At 42.2% G+C, this 26,862-nt stretch overlaps 1 long non-coding RNA gene across 1 annotated transcript; it reads left to right on the top strand.

Annotated features, from left to right (window-relative positions):
- Nucleotides 1-26,862, top strand: LOC134343470 (uncharacterized). Its single transcript, XR_010017234.1, has 3 exons — nt 1-115; nt 1,752-1,818; nt 26,797-26,862. It is a non-coding gene; the product is annotated as an uncharacterized LOC134343470 (long non-coding RNA).

Raw genomic sequence — 26,862 nt, 5'->3', positions numbered from 1 at the left:
AAAACACTTGACGATGGACATCATGTCCAAGATAAATTTACCTGCATCCTGTTAGTGCTTTGTTGCTCACCAACGTCTCTCCAAAAATAAATCTTCGATCAGACTTCGTCACAAGGTACGTCACATTTATTCCAAATTGCTTGGCATGTTCTGTTCAGTGATGTTCATTTTAAAGGTACCCTCTTCACAAGTAAGTGCAAATCTGCTGGGCTTTTATCTGCATACAAATAATTAGAATTGGTAAATTTCTTTGTTATTATTGCATGTACCAAACTACAAGGTAGATTGTGAGCTTAGGACTCCACCTTATCGTACTAGGAAACTTTTTAATGGTCTGACAACAGTGGGATAGAAGCTGCCCTTGATGGTATGTGCTTTCTACTTTTGCATCTCCTGCCCAATGGAGGAGGGGAGAAGAGAGAATGGTTGGGGTGGGTGGGGTCTTTGATCATGTTGACTACTTTACTGAGGCAGCGATAATAGACAGAGTCCATAGAGGGGAGAATGGTTTCCATGATATGTTGAGCAGTGTCTACAACTCCCCCATTTTCTTGCAGTTACCTGCAGAGTATGTGGTGCCACGATGCGTCGACTTAGGATATTTCTATAGTGCACCAATAAAAATTGGCAAGGGCCGATTGGGGCATGCAAGATTTCTTTAATCTCCGAAGGATGTCGAGGTGTTAGCATATGGTGTGCATGACATAAGCCTTATTTATCCATTTGATCCCTCTGCAAAGAATGATAAAAGAAGTATCAGGCTTGTCCCCACAAACAGAAAACAAAGATTTAAATCACATTTTCATTAAAATAAAGCTCTCTTAATGAAATCCAGACCACCAAGCCAACATCTTTTATTTCTGTGGGATTTTATCCCTGGTTCAGAGATGACAGTTTTTAGTTTCTACAGTTGTATTGTGTCTGGATTCATTTTGCTTTAGCTTAAAATAAACACTCTGGTTGGGTAAATCCAAAACAAACGATGAATAGCACAGCTTCTTACCATCCATATCCTGGAAGGGATTAGGCAACACTTGCATTGTGCTTTGCGGCCAACTCAGGATAGAGCAAAATACCTGATGTAGAGAGGTGATGAGAAAAACCTATGTCAAACTCATATTGTGCTTTACAATTTTTAGGGTAAGGCCATGATATTTCATTCTCTGAATGCAATCATAAAGAAGGCAGTGCACTGATGAAATGCTAGTCTTCTTTGGATTTAGGGATCTTTGGTGAAATTACGTTGTCTGGTCCCAATCTGTCTCCTAATGAGTTAACAACTGGAACAAAACCCTCATAAGCACAGAAGTCACAGCATGGCTGCTGCTGAAAATGGAAAGTGATACAGAAGGTGACTCTCTACTCACGTACATCATTGCACCAAATCAGAGGAAAAAGCTGCTTTGCGGAAGTTTGGATTATTATAAGCTGTGTTCAACACTGTTTGGCTCTTATGAGGGATAAGCCAATGCCTCACTCTATTACCATATAGGACAGAGCATCACACATACAGTAGCACAATGTTACAGAACACTTTTATACAAAAGTTGTAAGTTATTATAAATCTCAAAAAAATCTTACTACAGTGACTAATTTCTAACTGATGTGTCACCCTAACTTTTTACTTTTGAGTGGTATTCCATCAGTGACAAAAGAAACAGAAAATGATAATTTGTGAGGCCATTTGCAGAATGAGATGTCACTTGAAGTGGGAAATGTTGTTTCTAATCACACCTTTCTCCCACTTGCAGGAATTGTCAGGCACAAGCATAAAGCAGATGTGTTCACAGCATTTGGAGCTAACAGCAACACATAGAGGTGAATTTCCCTGTGATTTTTAACATAACATTAGCAGTACAATCAAGTTACTGAAATCACCTGGGAATCGCAATGAGATTTCCAAAGATATTTGTTTACTGGCATATTTGTCTCTAATATGCTATGAACTCTGATGACCTTACTGACTCCTGTACAGTCTATCCTGGTTCATTGTTCAGTCTCCAGTCATACATTCCAACAGCAGAGAAAGCAGAAAGCTGGTTGCATCTACTGGTGGACTTGTGCAGGGGTTTCCTCTACAGTACTTACTGTAATGTTGGTTTTAAGACCATAAGACCATAAGACATAGGAGCAGAGTTAGGCCATTCAGCCCATCGAGTCTGCTTTGCCATTCCATCATGGCTGATCCCAGATCCCGCTCAATTCCATACACCTGCCTTCTCAAAATCAGAATCAGAATCAGGATTATTATCACCGGCATCTGTTGTGAAATTTGTTAAATTAGCAGCAGCAGTTCAATGCAATACATAATATAGTTGAAGAAGAAAAAAATGAAATAATAGTAACAACAAATAAATAATCAATTACAGTGTACGAATACTGAATAGATTAAAAATTGTTCAAAAATCAGAAATGATATAAATTAAAACGTGAAGTGGTGTTCAAGGGTTCAATGTCCATTAGGAATCGATGGCAGAGGAGAAGAAGCTGTTCCTGAATCACTGAGTGTGTGTCTTCAGGCTTCTGTATCTCCTACCTGATGGTAACAGTGAGAAAAGGACATGCCCTGTGTGCTGGAGGTCCTTAATAATGGACGCTGCCTTTCTGGGACACCGCTCCTTGAAGATGCCCTGGGTACTTTGCAAGCTAGAACGCAAGATGGAGCCAACTAAATTTACAACCCTCTGCAGCATCTTTCAGTCCCATGCAGTAGACCCCCTGCCCATACCAGAGAGTGATGCAGCCTGTCAGAATGCTCTCCATGGTACATCTATAGAAGTTTTTGAGTGCATTTGTTGACATACCAAATCTCTTCAAACTCCTAATGAAGTATAGTCACTGTCTTGCCTTCTTTATGACTGCATCGATATGTTGGGACCAGGTTAAGTCCTCAGAGATCTTGACACCCAGGAACTTGAAGCTGCTCACTCTCTCCACTTCTGATCACTCTATGAGGATTGGTATGTGCTCCTTCATCTTACCCTTCCTGAAGTCCACAATCAGCTCTTTCGTCTTACTGACATTGAGTGCCAGGTTGTTGCTCCGACACCACTCCACTAGTTGGCATACTCACTCCTGTATGCCCTCTTGTCACCATCTGAGATTCTACCAACAATGGTCACCATATCCTTTGATGCCCTGACCGATAAGGAAACTATCAACTTCTGCCTTAAACATACCCACGTACTAGGTTTCTACCACAGTCTACGGCACAGCATTCCACAGATGCACCACTCTCTGGCTAAAATAAATTCCTCTTTACCTCTGTTCTAAAAGGGTTGCCTTTCAGTTTTGAGGCTGTTTGCTCTAGCTCTGGATACACCCAACAGAGGAAATATCCTCTCCGCATCCACCCTATCTAGTCCTTTCAAAATTCGGTAGGTTTCAATGAGATCTCTTCCCATTCTTCTAAATTCCAATGAGTGCAGGCCCAAAGCTGCCAAATGCTCTTCATATGTTAACTCTTTCATTCCTGGAATCATCCTTGTGAACCGTCTCTGGACTCTCTCCAATGACAACACATCCTTTTTGAGATCTGGGCACAAAATTGTTGTCAATACTCCAAGTGCAGCCTGGCTAATCTTATAAAGCCTCAGCATTATCTCCTTGCTTTTATATTCTATTCCCCTTGAAATAAGTGCCAACATTGTGTTTTCTTTCTTTACCACAGATTCAACCTGTAAATTAACCTTCTGGGAGTCTTGCATGAGGACTCCTAAGTCCTTTTTCATCTCTGATGTTTGAACCTTCTGCCCATTTAGGTAATAATCCACACTATTGTGCCTTTTACCAAATGCATTACCATAGATTTCCTAACACTGTACTCAATCTGCCACATTTTTGCCTGTTCTTCCAATTTATCTAAGTCCCGCTGCAATCACATTGCTTCCTCAGCACTACCTACCCCTCAACTTATCTTCGTTTTATCCACAAACTTTGCCACAAAGCCATCAATTCCATTATCCAAATCATTGACAAACAATATGAAAAGTAGTGTTCCCAATACCGACCTCTGAGGAACACCACTAGTCATTGGCACCCAACCATAAAAAACCTCTTTTATTCCCACATGCTGCCTCCTGCCTGTCAGCAATTCCTCTATCCATGCCAGTATCTTTCCTGTAATGACAGATCCACCTTTCTCTTGTGCACACTAACAGGGCTATTGAACTGAATGCCAACTGTACTCCTTTGTGAATGTTTATTTAGGACAGAAATTTTGCCAGTGAAGCTGTCATGTGTTCTGAAATCTCTATTGAATCGGATAAAAGTAGAAGTCCAGGTTCTTGCTTTATAAGTTCAATGGACGGCATATTTAGAATCAGAATCAGGTTTAACATCGCGTCGTGAAATTTGTCTTTGCGGCAGCACTACAATGCAATACATAATAATAAAAATAATGTGATTTACAGTAAGTATACATATATTAAATAATTAAATTAAGTCAGTAGTGCAAAAATAAAAAAATTAAAAAGTAGTGCGGTAGTGCTCATGGGTTCTATGTCCATTCAGAAATCAGATAGCAAAGGGGAAGAAGCTGCACCTGAGTTACTGGGTTTGGTCTTCAGGCTCCTGCACCTCCTTCCTCATGGTAGCAATGAGAACAGGGCACACCTTGGGTGATGGAGCTCCTTAATTATGGACACACATTTTTTGAGGCATCGCTCCTTGAAGATGTCCTGGATATGATGGAGACTAGTACCCATGATGGAGCTGACTAAGTTTACAACTCTCTACAGTTAACTTCCTGTGCAGTAGCCCCACCACCCCCAAACCAAACGGTGATGCAGCCATTCAGAATGCTCTCCATGGCATATCTGTAGAAACTTGCAAGTGTCTTTGGTGACAAACCAAATCTCCTCAAACTCCTAGTAAAATATCGCCACTGCCGTGCCTTCTTCGTAGCTGCATCGGTATGTTGGGACCAGGTTAGATCCTCAGAGACATTGACAACCAGCAACTTGAAACTGCTCACTCTCTCCACTTCTGATCCCTCTAGGAGTACTGGTATGTGTTCCCTCCTCTTACACTTTCCGAAGTCCACAATAAGTTCTCTGGTCTTACGAAGTACAAAGTTCAAAGTAATATTTATTACCAGAGTACGTACATGTCATCACATACAACCCCAAGATTCTTTTAACTGCAGGCTTACTTGGCAAATCTATGGAACAGTAACTGTAAACAGCATCAATGAACAACAAACTTTCCAAATGTAGGTATAAATAAATAACAAGATAAAAGAGCCCTTAAATGAGTATAGTTATCCCCTTTTGTTCACTAGCTTGAGGTTAAGGGGTATTGACTATTCCTGAAACTGGTGTTGTGAGTCCTGAGGCTGTTGTTCCTTCTACCTGATGGCAGCAGTGAGATAAGGACATGGCCTGGGTGGTGAGGATCTGTGATGCTGGATGCAACTTTTTTATGGAAACGTTTCATGCAGATGTGCTTAATGGTTGGGAAGTTTTTAACCTGTGATGTATTAGGCCAAATCCACTACACTTTGTAGGATTTTCCACTCAAGGGCATTGGTGTTACCAGGCTGTAGTGCAGCCAGTCAATACACCTTCCATCGCACATCTATAAAAGTCTGCCAGGGGTTTTGGTGACATGCTGAATCTCAGCAGACTCCTGAGGAAGTAGAGGCACTGTCATGCTCAACTAACATTGAGTGCAGGGTTGTGGCTGCGACATCACTCAACTAGCTGATATATCTCGCTTCAGTACACCCACTCGTCACCATCTGAAATTCTGTCAACAATAGTTGTGTTGTCAGAAAATTTCAAGAACCTTCCCTCCATTCATGTGAGCTGGATTATGAGTTGAACTCACAGCCTTCCAGTCCAGCAGTGGGGTTGACAGCAACTGTTTTGTTATCAATATAAGGGCTGAGAAATTACCTTACTGCATTAAAATAGTGTTGTCTATCACCCCAAAGCTCAGTGAAAATCACATGACAATTAGAATCTTCAGCTGGCAGGCTCAGAGAATGACATCATTAGATTTCCCTCTGTAGCTCACAGCACTGGGGACTTAGGCTCGACGTGACCTCTGGTAATGTCTGTGTGGTGTTTGCACCTTGGCTTTATGTTGGCACAGGTTTCGCTCCAATTTGCTGTTTCCTCTCACTTTTCTTGTAAATTAATTGTTGACTGTACTGTAAATGACCTCTCATGTAGGTAAGTGGCATGTGAGAGAGAATAAATTAGGGGGAAGTAGGAAGGGGAATGGGCCTGGAGGGATTGCTGTGCTGGGAGCTGCCACGGATCCAATGGCCTGAATAGCCTCCTGCTGTTTTACAATAAGTTACAAGCAAAGTGTCATTTTTAATGAGGCATATTCAGTTACATGTTCATGCAATTGTAAGTATTTAGCCCAGCAGATGCAATATCTAAAGTTAGCAATGTTACATATGACAACACTGGAAAAATAAATAATTTATTTAGGTTACAGCATGGAGTAGGCACTGCCGGCATTCGAGCCACGTTGCCTCGGCAACCCCAGAACCCCAACTAACCATAACCTAATCATGAGACAACTTATAATGATCAATTAACCTTCCTGGTGTGTCTTTCAACTGAGGGAGGAAATCACAGAACCTGGGACAAACCCATGCATACCAGGGCAAGGACGTAGAGACTCCTTTACCGAGCCCCGAGTTCTGTTAGCATTGCACTAGCTGATTACTGCTGATAATTAATGCACAAATGTTGCACTACAGGTTGTCGGGGGGGGGCGGGGAGAAGAGGTGGAGCCAGTGAAAAAGTGTTCTTAGTGAATCAAAAGGAAATGGGCAGAATATAATCAAGGTTGAGACAGACATGTCTTTGTTCTCCAGGAGGATCACGACTGTGTTGAACAATCAGGAAAATGGATGGAAACTCAGGTCAAATCAGTTATAATCTCACTGAATGATGAGGCTGGACCAAGTGTTCTGCTCCTTTATTTCTTTATTCCTTTATTTATTGTGTGTACGTGTCATAACGGCAAATTCCGTCATGGAGTCTGGGCACACTTGCAGGTGGGCAGTTGAAAGAATACAGCAATTAAGCACGTGAGAATGCATACATTCCTGACACTTAGGGTCTCTCAGTGATTGGATAAAGCTCCCCTCCTTTTGTTTCAGTCTTGTTTGAAGCACAGTGACGACAATGCTCCTCAGGGCTGGCACTTTTCCCTCCCTCATCCTGAAGAGGTTGGCCATGGAATATCATGAAGGCATTGGCCTTAGAATTTGTCTGTTCTTCTACTGCAGCGGCAGAGGTGGGCTTCTTTTTTGTGAGCAAGAAGGATTGCAAGTTCCATCTTTGCATTGATTATTGGCCCCTCAGCAACGTCACGGCAAAGAACTGCTACTCTCAACCCTGCTGGCCTCTGCATTTGAACATCATTAGGGGCACCCATACTCTTTAAGGTAGATCTGCACAACGTTTACAAGCTGGCTTTCATCAAAGAAAGGAAACAACATTCAACACCTGCACAGGCCACTAAGAGTACCTCATGAAGCCATTTGATTTGGCCAACACCGCTGCTGTTTCTCAGACCTTGATCAACAATGTGCTCCAGGATATATTGAATCAGTTTTGTTTTGTATTTGGGTGACTTTCTTACCTGTACACCAGGAACACGTCCAGCATGTCCGAAAGGTTCTCAGATGAACCTTTATGCCAAGCCAGAGAAGTGTGAGTTCCACAAAAAGCACGGGTTCTTCCTGGGCTACTTTCTCACCCCTTGTAGTTTTCAAATGGCTGCATGTAAAGTTTAGGCAGTCACAGAGCAGCCCATGTCATCTATGGTCGAACAGGTGCGGTGCTTCACGTGCTTTGCAAACTTTTATTGCTTCTTCATCGGAAAATTCAATTCGATCATAGCACCCATAAATACACTCATCAAGGAGACCTCTGCAGGATTCTAATGCACAAGTGAAGCAGACCAGGCATTCTCAGAACTGTGCTGCAACTTTCAGACCTGTCTTGTCCATTCATTGTCGAGGCTGATGTATCTGAGTTTGGCACTGGAGCTGCAATCTCCCAGAGCTCTTCAGTAGAAAATCAGCTGTGTCCCTGTGCTTTTTGTTCTAGTTGTTGGCCTCCAGCAGTGTTTAACTATGATGCCAGGAACTGAGAACTTCTGGCTGTCAAAGAGGCCCTGGAGGCATGGCAGCACTGACTGGAAGGGGCCGAGCACTCCTTTCTGGCATGGAATGATCCCTGAAACCTCTCCTACATTTCTGACGCCCAGAAAATCAACTCCATCAATCCCATTGGGCTCTCTTCATCACCTGGTTTAATTTCACCTTCATCTACTATCCTAGCAGCAAGGATACCAAGGCTGATGTTCTCTCCCGCCAGTTTGACATCTCTGAGGACAACACCAATGCAGAGCCCATCCTTTCTCGCTCATGCAGAGCTACTCTAGTAATCTGGGGAATGGAAACAGAGGTGACGGCTGCCAAATAGGCAGATCCAGGACCAGGTGGGTGAATCTCCAAACGGGCTGTTTGTCCCTGCCGCTGTACGTAGCAGAGAGTTGGAGTGTTGTCACTCTTCCCTTCTGGTTGGCCACTCGGGGATTCAAGGGACCCTGGAATTTATAAAGTGATAATTTTGGTGGCCGTTTCTGCCTCAATATGTCCACGACTTTGTCTTGTTTGTCCCACTTGTGCCAAGAACAAGACATCACATCTGTATCTGCCTGGTCTGCTCAACTTCCTACCTGTTACTCACTGCCCCTGGTCCCATCTCTCAGCAGATTTCATCACTGGTCTCCTTCCATCAGATGGGAACACCACCAATATGATAGTTATAGACCGGTTCCTAAAGCAGCATGCTCATTCCTCTCCCCACTCTCCCATCCGCTCCTGATACTGCCATCCCCATGGTTCAGCACGTGTTCAGGCTACAAGGCTTCCCTCAGGACATTGTGTCCAGTTGAGGACCACAGTTCACGTCCCATTTTTGGAATGCTTTCTGTCTTCTTGTGGGAGCCACAGCCAACCTCTCATCTGGTTTCCCCCTCCAATCTACCAGCCAGACTGAGAGAGTGAATCAGGAGCTGGAGACATCCTGCACTGCCTTGTCTCTACCATCCCCACAACCTGGAGCTCTTAACTGGTTTGAGCAGAGGTAATCCATGATAACTTCGAGTTGTCCGCCACTGACATGTCCCCTTTGAATGACGAAAGGGATTCCAGCCTCCACTCTTCTCTGACCAAGAGTTTTACGTGGGAGTCCCTGCTACTAAACAGTTGGTCCAACGTTACTGTACATGCGCACACGGAGATGGGCCAGTGATCTCTGTTGCACAGAGGCATCATACCCGTCGGGCTGATTGGCTCCACTGACATGTGAGGCCTCTCAAGGAAAAAGTTTGGCTGGCATCCGGAGCTCTTCCATTGAGAGCAGAGAGCTGCAAATTGGCCTTACACTACGGGGGACCACTCACGGTGGTGAAGGCCACCAACCGAACCTCCTATTGGCTGCGCCTATCATTATCCATGAAGGTTCACTCGATGTTCCATATTTCCCAGCTCAAGCTGGTGACTTCCCCCCCCCTTGTTCCTATCACCCGCCCCATACTCCCCACAACTTGGTTGAAGGGTACTTGATCTATTCTGTATGATGCATCCTAGCAAATCACTGGGTGTGGGACAGTGCCTGATACCTTGTTGTCTGGAAGAGGTATGGCCCAGAGGAATGCTGTTGGGTTCTGGCTTAACACATTGCAGAGAAATCTCTCTCTCATCCAGAACTTCCAACAGGCACGGGCCTCTGGTGCCTCTGGATCTACACCTGGGTGGGGACCTTGTCATACGGACAAGATTGCTGAGTCTGGGTGCTCTCGCAGGAGAGCAGCTGAAAAAATTGGAAATAATACATGTCAGAATGCACACTTTGCAGTCAATTAGGGTTTCTTTGTGACTGTATTTATCTCCCTTCTTTTTGTTTCAGCCTTGTCAAGTCTTGATCAAAACACAGCGATGACAATGCTCTCTGCTGACCCTGGTCCTCATTCCAGGAAAGATTAGTGATTTAGATAGGCACTGTTAAGCAAACAGCATTAATTTAGTTCTAGGTTATTGCTTTTGAGCTGTTGCGGCAGTGTTAGCTTTAAGTTAATTTAAGAACTTTTAGTTAGTGGCCTGGTTGGCCTAGCACTTATTATTTTCCTTTGTTCTGTACTCTTCTTATCAAAACTTAGTGAACTGTTCAGTCTATGCCTGTGCCTTTCCCTCACACTTGCAACATCATTGAACTCTTGTCAGTACAGGGGCTTCAGAGACCTTTCAAGGCTGCAGCCAATTTTCAACTTCACTACGTTTTTTTATTTCTCAAATAAATCTTGAAGTAGATTTCTAATTCAAGAAACAGAGGCGTGTTTGACATTCCTGGCCCTTGAACGATGAATTATCACTTTGCCTGTGCAGATGCTGCCTGACCCACAAAGTTCCTCCAGCAACACACATAAAAGTTGCTGGTGAACACAGCAGGCCAGGCAGCATCTCTAGGAAGAGGTACAGTCGACGTTTCGGGCTGAGACCCTTCGTCAGGACTAACTGAAGGAAGAGCTAGTAAGAGATTTGAAAGTGGGAGGGAGAGGGGGAGATCCAAAATTATAGGAGAAGACAGGAGGGGGAGGGATGGAGCCAAGAGCTGGACAGGTGATTGGCAAAGGGGATATGAGAGGATAATGGGATGAGAGGCCTAGGGAGAAAGAAAGGGGGAGGAACGAAGCCCAGAGGATGGGTAAGAAGTATAGTGAGAGGGACAGAGGGAGAAAAAGGAGAGAGAGAAAAAGAATATATATAAAACGGATGGGGTACGAGGGGGAGGAGGGGCATTAACGGAAGTTAGAGAAGTCAATGCTCACGCCATCAGGTTAGAAGCTACCCAGGTGGAATATAAGGTGTTGTTCCTCCAACCTGAGTGTGGCTTCATCTTGACAGTAGAGGAGGCCATGGATAGACATATCAGAATGGGAATGGGACATGGAATTAAAATGTGTGGCCACTGGGAGATCCTACTTTTTCTGGCGGACAGAGCGTACCTCCAGCATTTTGTTTCTTGCTCTAGGTTACAGATTGTTATTGTTAATCTTGTAGTGGTGTTACTAAGTATAAAACTGTATCTTTTTCTTTGCCTTTACTCAACAAATCCACACCCCCCTCATGTTGCATTTATTTAGTAGCAGCACACCAAGCCTTAGCACAACCTCGAAAGTCACAATTCCATCCTGTGTTAGTGTCAATAACTTGAGTTAACCTAAGAGTAGCACAATTGGTGAGACAACAATATTGGACATGAATTTGAGGTCATTATTACATTGGTTTACTGAACCTGCATCCTGACACTGATTATTGTGTCTACTTATTCCCATAATTTCTAAGAACTTATGTCTGGAGAATCATTTTACTTCTCTCCATCTCATCCATTAGATTACTCTGGAAATTTGTGTTGATCCTGAGAGCCCACAGCCTGAAAGGGCTTCCAACTCTTGCTACTGCCCTCCGAGGCCACAATACATCTCCCATTTAAGAGCTGCTAAGTAGTTCTCGGTAGTGCTGCCTGGTTTTATATGATCCTAGCTGCTGCTGCTTTTATGATATGTCAACAACACATCAGCAGTTGCACACAGCGATCATTTAAATTTGCAGGCCACAAAGTTTGCATGGCGTCTATTCAATGTAATAATCAATAAGTTCTGACTGTTTGTAAGTTTTCTGCTAACCATTTGCTGCTGAGAAAATAGAAGCGTTAGCACTGATATTGTTTATACTATGTCATTGTTTCTGCTGTGCTTTTACTTAACATTTGCCATTTGTTGAGGAAGGCAGTTTGTATTCTATCATTGTCATTTTCTGCTATCAGGAAGTTTCTAAGTCACATCTTCCACAATTCCCACTGGGAGAGTCCTTTGCTGATACCATTATCCTACAGTCTCCAATATAATTGTAAAAATGGATATCTTTGCACCACATGACGGAGTCAGGTCTAGTCTGAAATGAGGATCAGGAAAGGATGATTTTAATACAAAGGAAGAAAACACAGGACCGGGTATCTGCAGGGAAAAGATCAGATTGATCCTGCTATAAACCTGTTGGAGAATGGGTTACTCCATTCTGCTCCTATGTCTTATAATCTTATGGAGAAACGGGATATTAGCTGATACCTGGCCAATGCTGTGCGCTGCAGATAAGTCGAAAAGATTAGAGCAGATACACATTTCTTTCCTAGGAACTACAAACAATGTAAATCCCTTGCAGTAACAAAAGAGACAGGATCAATCTTAATGTAGAGTGAGACTGGTAGAGGATCAGATAGCAGCACTCTCATGACTGAATTAGAAAATAGTGCAGATTGATGATCCTCATCTTTCTTCTGGATCTTTAATTCCTGAGTTCAATCTGAACATTTCAGGATGGGGTAAAAGTTATCAATTCACAAAGAAGTATAACTCAATATTTGTTTATTATTATACTTACAGATACATACAAATATTAAGCGGCAAATCTCTTTTATACATTGTTCCCTTTGAATTTAAAAATGACTGACATGTGCAAGTCTCTTTAAATGATCTTGCAAACAAAAAAATATGAAACATTAAAGCACAGGAACAAAACCTTTGGCCTACAGTGCTAAGTTGAACTAATTAATCAAATAATTGAACACCTGACTGAACCAATCCTTTCTGCCAACACAATGTCCCTATCCTCCACTCTCTGCACATTCATGTGTCTGAGAGCTTGTTAAAGGCCTCCATCATATTTGCCTCCATTGTTACCCCTGCCAACACATTCCAGGCACCCACTGCAGTCTGTGTAAAATAAAACCTATCCTTTGGACTTACCTCCACACTAAGAGCAAGCATCTCACCCTGGTGATCACTTGAAGTCTCTGTCCACATAAAAAAGGGAATTCCAAGTATCCATGATATCCTTGCAAGTTGTTAAAGTTTGCCAAGACTCACGTTTTTTTTGTTGTTCAAAAGATGGGAAATTTCTCTTGAAGTTGTTTGTAATTGTCAATCCTACAATCTTTATCCTGAATCCTGCCTGTTTGGTAAACCAATGAAATGATCAATTTAGTCAGTGAACTAGTCTATAGTCCTCTCAGGGGAATGCCATCCTGTTTAATCTTTTAGCCTATATCATGTGAAGGTATTTGAATGAGAATTGTTCTTTGTTTATCAGCTGTGTTAATAGTTGGTAGATTTTGCTGAGCACTTTACAATGCTTTGAGAGATGAATCCAAACATGGTTGTTAATTCATGCAGAAATATTGTAACAGCCAAACAATAGAAGGAAGCAGGCAGTTAAATCCAACAAACACATATCATTTGTCTGATTAGTCTCCTTTCTCTTTGCCTCTTTATATAAAAGCTCCTTCAGCTCACAGTTTGCTTTAAAGGTTAATTTTAAAGCCCTTTACTTTATTACAGCATGCTCACATGTGAAGCTTGGCCAATTTTTAAGTTCAATGGGTACAGCCACCTTTACAATTTATCTGCTGAACTTGTTTACAGTATCAGTTTACAGTATTTTCAGAGTTACGTGCATTGTGCTGCAGGTCTCATGCAAATTATTGGTTCAAGCCACACAGTAGTAAATCGAATACAGAAGTCCAATGTAGTTGAGGGAATTTTTTTTTCATAACTGGCTTTAAAACATTCTAAGAACAGCAGGGTAGTTATCCATGATGCTCTGGCTAATAGCTATCCCTCAGTTAGTAAAACCAAATAACTGGTCAAAATCACGTCAATGCTTTGGAACTTCTAGGTACTTAGACAAATAAAGCCATAAGATATAGGAGCAGAAACAGGCCATTTGGTCCAAAGAATCTGGTCTGCCATTTCATCATGGCTGATTCAGTTCTGTCTCAGCCACAGTCTCCTGCCTTCTACCCGAATCCCTTCATGCCCTGCCTAATCAAGAAACTTTCAACCTCTGCTTTAAATATACCCAAGGACTTGGCCTCTACAGCCACCTGTGGCAATTTGTATTTATACTCAAGCAAACATTAGTATTAGTGAGCTTATTCTTCCTTCCATATTTGCATTCATTTCCTCATTAATTGTTTATGGTTGGACCACACCTACCCATCAATCCCATTCTTCAGTGTCTCAAATAGGACCAAAGTCTTGCCAACAAATACAGCTATCTGTACAAATATTTGTTGAAAATATTCAAGTACATGTTTGTAAGTATTAAGGTAAATTGCTTACAAAGGCAATGTGGCAACATGGATAAGAAATTGTTTTAAGGAGAGATGACAAGTAATCAATTCTGTATTAATGGAAGTATTTTAGCTTGTGGGGATGTATAAATGGAATCTCCCACAGCTTTGGCAGCATTGATCAAAAACATAAAATAACTGAGGAAGGACAGAGAAGGAACGATATAGAAACCTGCAGATGACACTGAAGTTGGAAGCGTCTGGTTAAGTCATAACCAAAAGATCAGGAAATGGCTTAAGCAGACTTCTCCAAGGGTCGATTTGAGAGCTGGCTGCAAATTAAATGTAGTAGAGCCTCCTGGTGCCTGGTAAGAGCACAGGGTTTGGAAGTCAATAACAATTTTGGTCATCAGCTCTCCACTTAGAACTTTAATTTTATCCCCATGCATTTTCAGAGTGGAACAGGTGCTGTTCTTTAAATCCCCCTGAGGCTGCCCTCAGAAGTGGTCATAGGGCAAAAGCCCTGTGGGACCTTTGCTGTAGCTCAGTGGAGAGAATTGAGTGGGGTCAGGCGCAGGAGAACCGAACTTCATAGTGTGCGGTTGTCAGGATGGGATTTGGTCAGGAGACAGGAATTGAGAAATTGTGGTAATGCCAACATTGGGAGCAGAATCACAGTGGGGAAGGGAAGGGTTTGGCTGTGGAAATGACCGCACTTCAGTATTGGGAGTAAGGTGGATGAATGCTGAGGCAGCAGAAAAGTATTTTTAACAGACTGAGCATGGTGTGTGGGGTGATCCATGGGTCAGGGGGATGGTGAGGAGAATTACAGGACTGGTCATGGGACTAGTGAGGTGAGAGTGAAGGTGAAGAGAGAAGATTTGACATGTGCCATAGGTTAGCAAAAGTTAGCAAGACAACTATCTCGTCTTCCCCAGTAATGAGCTAACCCAAGTGAACATGATGCGGGTTCTCCCACAATGTTCCAAAAAGAGCGAAGCCTGGGGAATGAAATTATCCCATGTTTTGATATGAATATTATGATGGGGTCTTGCTCAAAGATAACTCACAGCAAGAAGGGCCATGTGAATTTTCCAAAGTAAGCCAAAAAATCCAGAAGTAATTGTTATAATGTCACAATATGGGAAATACCAATTTTCAGTTCACTGCTACTGACAAATGCAGCTTAATTTCTGGCAAGTGTTTTATATGCAGGTTCCACACCATTGCAAATAATGGAGTCATATATAAAAGTCTGAGATTGGGAAGCAAGGTGATTCTGAAGTGAAGGTGATAGGTTGGCAAAAAATTGTAGGGAAGAAACGGTACATGAAATCGTACCATGCTCTCCTTCTTTGGGTATGATTGAGATTGGCAGTAGTGGTGGGAATATGGTATCCATTTTTGGAGCAAAATGGGTCTGGGGAAATGGAATGGAGAAATGGATGGAATTGTGGAGATAATTGTTTGATAACTTTTTGAAAACACCAACCATGAAGGGAGGCTCTAGGAGTGATCAGCAACTGGAAACAAGGATGGCACTTATGTGTAAGAAAATGGGTCTTGTCATGTTATTATCAATTAATAAGTTTCGAACATCAGACCCATTAATTGATGATGATATGGTCTTTATTATTATGCTTAAGACCTGCTTCTGACCTCCGGGCCAAAAACATAACAGGTCATGTGCAATACACATCATGGAGCTACTTAACAAGAGCCCATGGAATTACGGGAAAGTTACCTACGTGCATAGAGCGTTGGCTGATTGGCAGGAAACAGAGAGTGGGAATAAAGGGATCCTATTCTGGTTGGCTGCTGGTTACCAGTGGTGTTCCACAGGGGTCTGTGTTGGGGCTGCTTCTTTTTACATTGTACATCAATGATTTGGATTATGGAATAGAAGGCTTTGTGGCTAAGTTTGCTGATGATACGAAGATAGGTGGAGGGGCCGGTAGTGCTGAGGAAATGGAGAGTTTGCAGAGAGACTTGGATAGATTGGAAGAATGGGCAAAGAAGTGGCAAATGAAATACAATGTTGGAAAGTGTATGGTTATACACTTTGGCAGAAGAAATAAACGGGCAGACTATTATTTAAATGGGGAAAGAATTCAAAGTTCTGAGATGCAACAGGACTTGGGAGTCCTCGTATAGGATACCCTTAAGGTTAACCTCCAGGTTGAGTCAGTGGTGAAGAAGGCGAATGCAATGTTGGCATTCATTTCTAAAGGAATAGAGTATAGGAGCAGGGATGTAATATTGAGGCTTTATAAGGCGCTGGTGAGACCTCACTTGGACTACTGTGTGGGTAGTTTTGGTCTCCTTATTTAAGAAAGGATGTGCTGACTTTGGAGAGGGTACAGAGAAGATTCACTAGAATGATTCCGGGAATGAGAGGGTTAACATATGAGGAACGTTTGTCCGCTCTTGGACTGTATTCCTCGGAGTTTAGAAGAATGAGGGGAGACCTCATAGAAACATTTCGAATGTTAAAAGGCATGGACAGACTGGATGTGGCAAAGTTGTTTCCCATGATGAGGGAGTCTAGTATGAGAGGGCATGACTTAAGGATTGAAGGACGCCCATTCAGAACAGAAATGCGAAGAAAGTTTTTCAGTCAGAGGGTGGTGAATCTATGGAATTTGTTGCCACGGGCAGCAGTGGAGACCAAGTCATTTGGTGTATTTAAGGCAGAGATTGATAGGTATCTGAGTAGCCAGGGCATCAAAGGTTATGGTGAGAAGGCGGGAGAGTGGGACTAAATTGGAGAATGGATCAGCTCATGATAAAATGGCAGAGCAGACTCAATGGGCTGGATGGCCTACTTCTACTCCTTTGTCTTACGGTCTTATGGTCTATGGTCTAATTTCAAAACGTTCACTATCACATTTTACCAAAACCTTCAATCACATGGATTACAAAAACCTTCTGCCTCACAAATGATATTTTTCTGCCACAGCTTCAGTTAGATCTGTCATTTATGCCGATGGTTAATTATTTACAAACCCAATTTCCAGAAAAGTTGGGATATTTTCCAAGATGTAATAAAAACAAAAATCTGTGATATGTTAATTCACGTGAACCTTTATTTAACTGGCAAAAGTACAAAGAAAAGATTTTCAATAGTTTTACTGACCAACTTAATTGTATTTTGTAAATATACACAAATTTAGAATTTGATGGCTGCAACACACTCAACAGAAGTTGGGACAGAGTTAAAATAAGATTGAAAAGTGCACAGAATATTCAAGTAACACGGGTTTGGAAGACTCCACATTAAGCAGGCTAATTGGTAGCAGGTGAGGTATCATGACTGGGTATAAAAGTAGCGTCCATCAAAGGCTCAGTCTTTGCAAACAAGGATGGGTCGTGGCTCACCCCTTTGTGCCAAAGTTCATGAGAGAATTATTAGTCAGTCCAAAAGGAACACTTCTCAATGCAAGATTGCAGAGAATTTAGGTCTTTCAACATCTACAGTACATAATATTGTGAAAAGATTCAGAGAAATCAGAGACATCTCAGTGCGTAAAGGGCAAGGTCGGAAACCACTGTTGAATGCGTGTGATCTTCGAGCCCTCAGTTGGCACTGCCTAAGAAACCGTCATGCTACTGTGACAATTATAGCCACCTGGGCTTGGGAGTACTTTGGAAAACCATTGTCACTCAACACAGTCCGTCGCTGCATCCAGAAATGCAACTTAAAACTGTATTACGCAAGGAGGAAGCCATACATCAACTCTATGCAGAAACACCGGTGAGTTCTCTGGGCCCGAGCTCATCTCAGATGGACCGAAAGACTGTGGAACTGTGTGCTGTGGTCAGATGAGTCCACATTTCAGCTAGTTTTCAGAAAAAACAGGCGTTGAGCTCTCCGTGCCAAAGATGAAAATGACCATCCAGATTGTTATCAGCGAGAGGTGCAAGGGCCAGCATCTGTGATGGTATGGGGGTGCATCAGTGCCCACGGCATGGGTGAGTTGCATGTATGTGAAGGTACCATTGACTCTGAGGCGTATATTAGGATTTTAGAGAGACATATGTTGCCATCAAGGCGACGTCTCTTCCCGGGACGTCCATGCTTATTTCAGCAGGACAATGCCAGACCACATTCTGCATGGGCTACAACAACGTGGCTTTGTAGACACAGAGTGCGTGTGCTTGACTGGCCTGCTGCCAGTCCAGATCTATCTCCTATTGAAAATGTATGGCGCATCATGAAGAGGAGAATCAGCCAACGGAGACCACGGACTGTTGAGCAGCTGAAGTCTTATATCAAGCAAGAATGGACAAAATTTCCAATTGCAAATCTACTACAATTAGTATCCTCAGTTCCAAAACGATTACAAAGTGTTATTAAAAAGAAAGGTGATATAACGCAATGGTAAACATGCCTCTATCCCAACTTTTGTTGAGTGTGTTGCAGCCATCAAATTCTAAATTTGTGTATGTTTACAAAATACAATTAAGTTGGTCAGTAAAACTATTGAAAATCTTTTCTTTGTACTTTTGTCAGTTAAATAAACGTTCACGTGAATTAACATGTCACAGATTTTTGTTTTTATTGCATCTTGGAAAATATCCCAACTTTTCTGGAAATGGGGTTTGTACATCAAAAGGCTAGAAATGTGCTCATATAACCTTCAGAAAATGGTGCAGTGCAGCTTGTCTGAACCCAGTAAAGAACAATTTGGTAGACATTTCTGGATATCATGGTGTCCTTCAGGGAATTTGTTTCCTTTGTTTTTCAAAACTATATTTATAGAACCTTGTACTTCTCTTCTAGCAAAAATCCCCCAGGTAGAGCCAACATTAATACAACCTGCATAATTCACCTGTAGGGTGACTTTCAACCTTCCTGGCCAGGAAAATAACATTCATTCGGAGAATAACCTCGTCTCTCTGAAAACGTCATTTTAAAGAGCTAGTACTTGAACTGTATCCTTCATCCTCACCAGCCTCAACTTCAAATGCAGCTTCCTAATCCTGTGTTGACTGCTTAATCCAGCCACTTTCAGCATCCTAAATGCAGGATCGTTCCAGGCCACTGCTGTCGATCAGTGCTGTATTTGATCATATTCTGTTCAAAAGAAAGATGACATTTCTATTTTTCATTTGTCTGCCAGAAGCAGATCGAGTAGACACAGGATTTCAATAGGTTTCAATAGGTGCATTAATGATTGTGATCATGAATATGAGGACATGCAGTCCCCTTTTATTGTTATTTAGTAATGCATGCATTAAGAAATGATAAAAATGTTTTTCTAGAATGATATCACGAAAACACCTGACAAACTGACTTAAAAACTAACAAAAACCACATAATTATAACATATAGTTATAACAGTGCAAAGCAATACTGTAATTTGATAAGAACAGACCATGGCACAGTAAAAGTCTCAGAGTCTCTTGAAAGTCCCATCATCTCACGCAGACGGTAAACCTCCAGCGCCGCCAACTTGTCGATGCAGCATCCCAGAAGCATCTGACCACAGTCCGATTCCGAGTCCATCCAAATACTCCGAGCCTTCGGCCACCTATTCGACACCAAGCATCGAGCACCATTTCTGCCGAGCATTTCGACCCCAGCCCCAGCAATAGGTGATATGCAAAGCCAAGGATTTGGGGCCTTCATCTCTGGAGATTCTCAATCGCACAGTAGCAGCAGCAACGAAGCAGGCATTTCAGGTGTTTCTCCAGATGTTCCTCTGCGCTTCTCACGGCTGTTCCCATCAAATCTGGATTGTATACGGCACCCCTAGTTACACATATCGATATTCATTCGGAACCGCTGTGCATGCTGCGTTGCGCCGCCATCTTCTCCTCCCTCTGACATCCGATAACGTCAGAGAAATGTATTCAATATACATCCTGAAATTCTTTTTCTTCACAAACATCTACAAAAACAGAGGAGTGCCCCAAAGAATGAATGACAGTTAAAACATTAGAACTACAAAGCCCCCCTCCACGCACAAGCAGCAGCAAGGCAGAGCCCCTCCCCCATCCCCAACATCAAAAAAGTGACAGCACCCTCCACTGAGCACTGAAGCATGCAAAAAGCATCAATAAAGACACAGAGTTGCAGAACCCCCAAAACTACTTGTTTACCCGGTCATTCAACATCCACAGGCTCTTTCCTTAAGGGAATAAGGGGAAAAGAGGCATCCCCATTTCACAGTGAGAGGGGAGACATAACAAACAACTCGCTGATTTATGGTGTTAAAAGTCTGTTGTGTCGGTTTTTCCGAGCTCTGTGCCCAGAGAGTTGGCACCAAAAAGTCGCAGCTGTCAGGACACACAACCCCCAGCAGCTATCCTGCTGCTCCCAATGTTCCGTATTCTCCGACAATGCTTCAGTCAGGGGCACCTGCCTACAATCAGCATGTCCCTAGAGCCACGGAAATCCGGCACCCTGAAGGCGCGCTTGTCTTCCAGGCCGTGTCCTTGGGATATCAAAACACGGCCAGTCGTGAGACCTTAAGAACAGGTCCCATTCCCACAAAGAACCGAAGTCAGAGTGTAACTCCAGGTCAGGGTCTTCAAAAGAACCTTGAAAAGGATTTTCCTGTTTTGCAAACTTTTCTGTTCAGGTATTCAGAGACTAAACTCATACAATAAACTTCCACAGAGACTCCCTGGCAACTTCCTCTTTGCAGGGCTTAGTGTCTCCACGGTCCACATTGTATAAAGAGCCTACCTCTCCAGGGTGTATTTCATGCCTGGCTATCAGTGCAGGTATAGAGTAGCTGGTTGTATTACACTTAGACCACATGAAAAGATTCAGATGCCCTTTGTGCCCTATTCTTATCTAAAAGTGTTGGAGGATAAAATACTGCACTCACCACCCTATCATCACTTTAACATTAATTCAGTACAGAGGATTAGCTGGAAAATTTTTGTAGGTATGAAAATCAGAGAGTACAGGAATTATGCACCAGGTCAGGGAAAAAAATTATGTGGAATAAATTCCAGGACATAGTTTTCATGTTATCTGGTTCATTGTTTGATGTAAATGTGGCTATTTTTAGTGGTTAGTACCAAGAAAATGTTACCTTCTCTCATTTCAAGCTGAAAATAGGCAATAAAAGGCAACTACACTCTTTGTCACCTCTTAAACTAATGACAGTGATTTTGTCAGGTTATCTGAAAAATAAGTCGATGCAAAATTCAGCAGTCAGGAGACCATAAGATGGTTTTTGATTAAGAGGCACTTTAGCGCAGTTGATCTAATCCTTCTTGACTGTACATCTTGCTTTCTTCCTCTTAGATTATTAGTGTAAGTCTAATGAACCTGTTTACTCAGTCTAAATACTAAACACTGTGTGCAAATCCTGAACCACACCAGGGCAGAATAGAGAAGGTGGCCCAGGACAGACAGAGATGGAGGACCTTCACTAATACCAGCAGTGTAACAGGCAATAACTAACTATGCAAATAATAGGCTGACAGATATGGGGAAGTTTGGGATTATGTTATTTAGTTTTGCACATGAGTTTAAATATCTCAAAGGAAGTCTATTAACCAACAGTCACCTCATTTATGCAGTGGACATGGTGTGAATTGGATTGATACAAAAGCTTTGTCCTATGAGCTTTTCAAAATGATGGCACAAACGGGGCTTTCCATGATTGTCCTCCAGGTTCTACTGTACTGCCTTATGCAGGACAGTATCTTTCCTGTACCTAGACACGTAGAGTCATAGAAAAGTACAGTATAGAACCAGGCCCTTTGGACCATCTAGTCCATGCTGAAACCATTTAAGCTCCCTACTCACGTCATCCCGCACCGGGACCATAGCAATCCATTCCCCTACCATTCACGTACCTTTCCAAACTTCGCTTAAACATTGTACGGGAGCTCTCATGCACAACTCATTCCACATTCTCATAACCCACTGAGTGAAGAAGTTTTCCCCTCATGTTCCCCTTACACTTTTCACTTTTCACCCTTAATCCATGACCTATAACTCTCATAGATAGCTCTATCATATCTCCTCTCAATCTTCTATGTCTTAAGGAGTAACCTGCTGATAGTAAGAGGTTCAGCACTTCCTTGGAAATACTTTTGTCAAGAGCAGTATTAAAAAAAAACATTCGGAAATATCACAGCCATAATTATCCATCTTAATCTGAACCATTCCCACATCATTTTGCAGGTACAAGAGTCTGCAGATGCTGAAATCTGGAGCAAAAATGATACTTTGTGCCCTGAGAGGTAGAGCCAGTATAAAGCGATGAGGAGGATGGATGGAGCCAGAGATAGGGAGTGGATCCAGGTGAGAAGGTGACAGGTATATGGAAGATGGAAGAGTGGAGTTAGGGTATGACAGTTGGAGGCAACAAGGAGCTGCAGATGGTGAACATGGAGCATGGAACCAATAAGGAAGGTTGGTGGCAACAGTAGGGGGAATGTGCCCTGTTAAAGTGCGTGTGGGTGATTGGAATGGTGAATGCATGGAGGAGGGGTAAGGAGCAAAAATGAAACAGGGTGATGGCAGAATGGGGAATAATGTAGAGTCAAAAGGGACATGAGAGAGCAGGCTCTTTGAAATTTGAGAATTCAGTGCTGTAGGGATGTAAACTACCCAGGAGGAATATAAGGTTTTATTCCTCTAGTTTATGTCTGGCCTCCCTCTGACAGTGGAGATCAAGAACAAATATGTCAATGGGATGGGAATTTAAAATGGCAGGCAACTGGGAGTTCCAGAATCTATGATGTTCAGTGTTTGCTTTCACCAACATGGAGAAATCGAAAGAAACAAATGCAACAAACATGCTTAGATGAGATGCATGTGAACTCCCACCTCTCTGGAAGGGCTCTTTAGGGCCTTGGATGGTGATGAGGGAGGAGGTGTAGGGACAGGTTTTGCACTTCCTCGGACAGCAGGGCGAAATGCCTGGGAAGGGAGAGGGATGGCAGAGAAAGGATGAGTGGACCAGGGAGTTCCTGAGAGAGTGGTCCCGGAGAAAAGTGGGAAGGGGTGGAGAGGGCAGTGGTGAGATGATGTTTTAGCTAGTGAAAGTGTTGAAGTATGATGTGCTGGATATGGAGGCTGAGGGGCAGAAAGGTAATGACCAAGGAAATTCTTTAACAGTTCTGTTTTGAGGATTGTAGTGCGGAGTGCAGAAAATAGAGGAGAGGAGGGTGAAGGCTGCTTCTACCATAGTAACAGAAATGGAGGAGATAGAGATTTTGCAACTCAGTTCAGACATTGATAATGCAATATGGTATTAGAATAAACCAATTTAATAGCACAAACATGAGGAAATCTGCAGATGCTGGAAATTCAAGCAACACACACAAAATGCTGGTGGAACGCAGCAGGACAGACAGCATCCATAGGAAGAAGCACAGTCGACGTTTCAGGCAAAGACTCCTTTGTCAGGACTAACTGAAAGAAGAGATAGTAAGAGATTTGAAAGTGGGAGGGGGAGGGGGAGATCCAAAATGATAGGAGAAGACAGGAGGGGGAGGATGGAGCTAAGAGCTGGAAAGTTGATTGGCAAAAGGGATACAAGGCTGGAGAAGGGAGAGGATCATGGGATGGGAGGCCCAGGGAGAAAGAAAAGAGGAGGGGATTTAATATAATTTAATTCAATAGCAAGTGGATTTCTTAACGTTTCCCCAACTCTCCTAATGTTACATCATAGAGAGTGTGTTGATATTTGTATTTACAACAAAGTGATACTTCTTCCTGGCTGAGAAGTATCAATGATTACCCTTATGTGGATGTAAAATTGTAGCAAACTGCAGAAATTCTTGTTAAGAACTTAGAACATCGGAATACAGCAGAGTATGAGCCCCTCTGCCTACAATGTTGTGCTGACCTATATAAACATATTCATGATCAAACAAACACTACCTTCCTACACGGCCCATAACCCTCCATTTTCCTTACATCCAAGTGCCTCTCTAAGAAACTTTTACATGTTCCTGTTGTCTCAGCATCTACCACCATCCCCAGCAATGTGTTCCAGGTACCCACCATTCACCATGTTTAAGAAAAATCCCACCTTCTGATATGTCCCCTCAGCTTTCCTTCACTCACCTAAAATGGATGTCCTCTGGTAATGTTATCGTGGACACTCCATACAGATTGTATCAAGTACAGCTAAGTTAAAGAAGTAGCAATAATATTCAAATACAGTAGCACAAGTGCATTTTCTGCATTAGGACTGATCCTGATGAAAACTGCACCATTTGTTTGCACCAATGCTGACTGACCTTCTGTATATTTCCAGCATTTGCAATTTTCATTCAGGAGTCCCATTTGTTTCTAAATGTAGAACAGTTTCGCAGCCAAGTATTTTGCACTGCTTCGTGTGAATACTTTTATTTTGTCTGTTCAGAATTTTTTCCATTCTAAAAGCCCTCAGCAGCTACCAGCTGCCTATGTTTTTGATTTCCTTTTTGCTTTGGGAACAAGAGACACTGTATACTGACACAGATTAATGCCCAGACTTCAGAAGTTCTTACATTTAGAACAGAAATATTGACTGCCTCACTTGGCAACTATAAATTGGAACAGATTGATAGGTGGGTGTTTCTGACTAACATCTCAGACTCCAAGACTATTAACCAGTCTGGCATCGCACAACAGATCCTGCACTTATATACTTCCAACTGATATGTTGTTATGATTAAAGATTCCTCAACCCTGAAGTACATGGTGTGGGAAGTTGCTGCTCAGGGATAAATAGCACAATTTGGTTATATCAGGGGCCTAACTCTTTTCCCATAAATCAAAATTCCATTGCAAGTTTTATTCCTTTACATCCTGATATCACTGAAAGATATTGGACTGGCTAGTTGATGTTTTCCCTGCAGCATATAAAGTGTGTGCAAGCACCACCCAGGACATTTGCCATGGAAGCTAAAGGTTGGGCTAAGAGATCTCATTCACCTTTTGAAGCTAGTCAAGGTTGAAGAAAATAAAAGTGGCAAAGGGAGGTGCATCAATTCAAAGTTCAGTTTTAAACTGAAACTTTCCCATAAGGACTGAATGAAACTGCAACACGAGTAGGTCACCTGCGCTCTCATACCTGCCTGACTGTTCAGTCTGAGTGAGGGTACCCTGTCACAGGTCTCCTCTCCTTTTCTGTGCCATTTCCACAATAGCCCAAATTCCCCTGATCTTTCAAAACTTTAGCCACAGTATTTTTCAATTCTTTCAGTAATCTAGTCTCCACAGCCCACCAGGGTAGAGAATTTCAGAGATTGTGAGAAAAAAATTCAGTTGTAAATAGCCACTTCCTTATCTTTTAATTATGACTCTGCACAAGTTGAACCATCTCAACATTGACACTGTTGTGATTGACATCAACACTGTTGGATTCCTTAGAATTTTATATGGTTCTAAAAGAGAAATTGGATACGTTGAATCTAATTTACTTAGAGTGAAGGAGATTAAGAGGTGATGTATTCGAGGGAAATATGAGATTATTGGAGGCATTGGTTGATGTATAATGATAGTGTTTGTTTCCCAAGGTAGGAATGTCTCAAACCTAATGGCATGGATTTAAAGTGAGAGGAAGGAGGTAGAGAAGGATTTGAGGAATTTCTTTTCACACAGAGAGTAGTTGGTATTTGAAATGAGCTGTCAGAGGAAGTAATGGAAGCAAGGACAGCAGAAGAGGTGCCTGGAAAAGTGTTTGCATGATCAAGGCATAGAGGAAAATGAGATTAATACAGAAAAGTGGGATTAGTATCGTGTTGATAGGCATGTGGCACAGATGTAGTGGGATGAAAGACCAGTTTCTTTGCTAGATAATTTTCTGACTCTTGAAGCAGTAAAGCATTGATTACACAGCTAGGAATAGATTTGTTCATACAGAGATTTTTTTCATTTAGAACCTTCAAATGTATAATTCTAAAGTACAGATTAGGAGGCCCGGCCCACATTTCAATCTTTATCACCTACATACTGAAGTTCGCCAGTAAACAGATAGGAGTGCTCACATGATGCACAAAAATCCCTCAAATCCTCCTTTGCAGAACTATCTGCAGTGATTTTAACACATCCATGAATAATTCCCTGATCCTATAACTTAATTCCTAAAGCAAAATCTCTGGAGTTCCTGGCAATTTGCACCTAGTTCACAGAGCTATAGCTCAGCATTTAATACACTTTTTCTGGGTCAACTGCACACTGCAGATATAAACCTTGTTGAAAACCCAGACCCTTTTAGACTGCAGCTCAGCATCATTGGTGGTTAGTCTGCATATTAACCGAGGCAGCTTTGAGTAATTCACAGAACAACGTATGATCAGATTGCCATTCCATGGGTGTATGGTGATGCATTGAGGAGGATGAATTTTCAGGTCAATGGAGTGTCAAATCATTCAACAGTGAGATAGCACTCATTATGGCCCAATTGAGGTTCCTTTTAAATCACTGACCATTTCTAGATGCACTGTAGGACACAAGTGATAATCTATTAACAGAAGAAGCACAATGTTTCCCTCATCTCACAAGAAAGACTGTGTCCCCACATACCTGCACAACAAAATAACAATTCGCTTTTGTTTGTTTATCTAATTCCAACATCAAACACTCAGAAATAAGAGGGGGATTTGAGGGAAGGGGCAATGTAGAGCAAATGTTTAATATCTCTCAAATTTTTCTGCCCAGTGTAGGAAACCCTGCCAACAGAGGTGTACATTTCCAATGGTGGATTACTGGAGCAATCAAGAAGTA

Source organism: Mobula hypostoma, chromosome 3 (genome assembly GCF_963921235.1).
Source record: "Mobula hypostoma chromosome 3, sMobHyp1.1, whole genome shotgun sequence".
NCBI classification, from domain to species: Eukaryota; Metazoa; Chordata; class Chondrichthyes; order Myliobatiformes; family Myliobatidae; genus Mobula; species Mobula hypostoma.
This window is presented reverse-complemented; position numbering and strand designations above follow the sequence as displayed.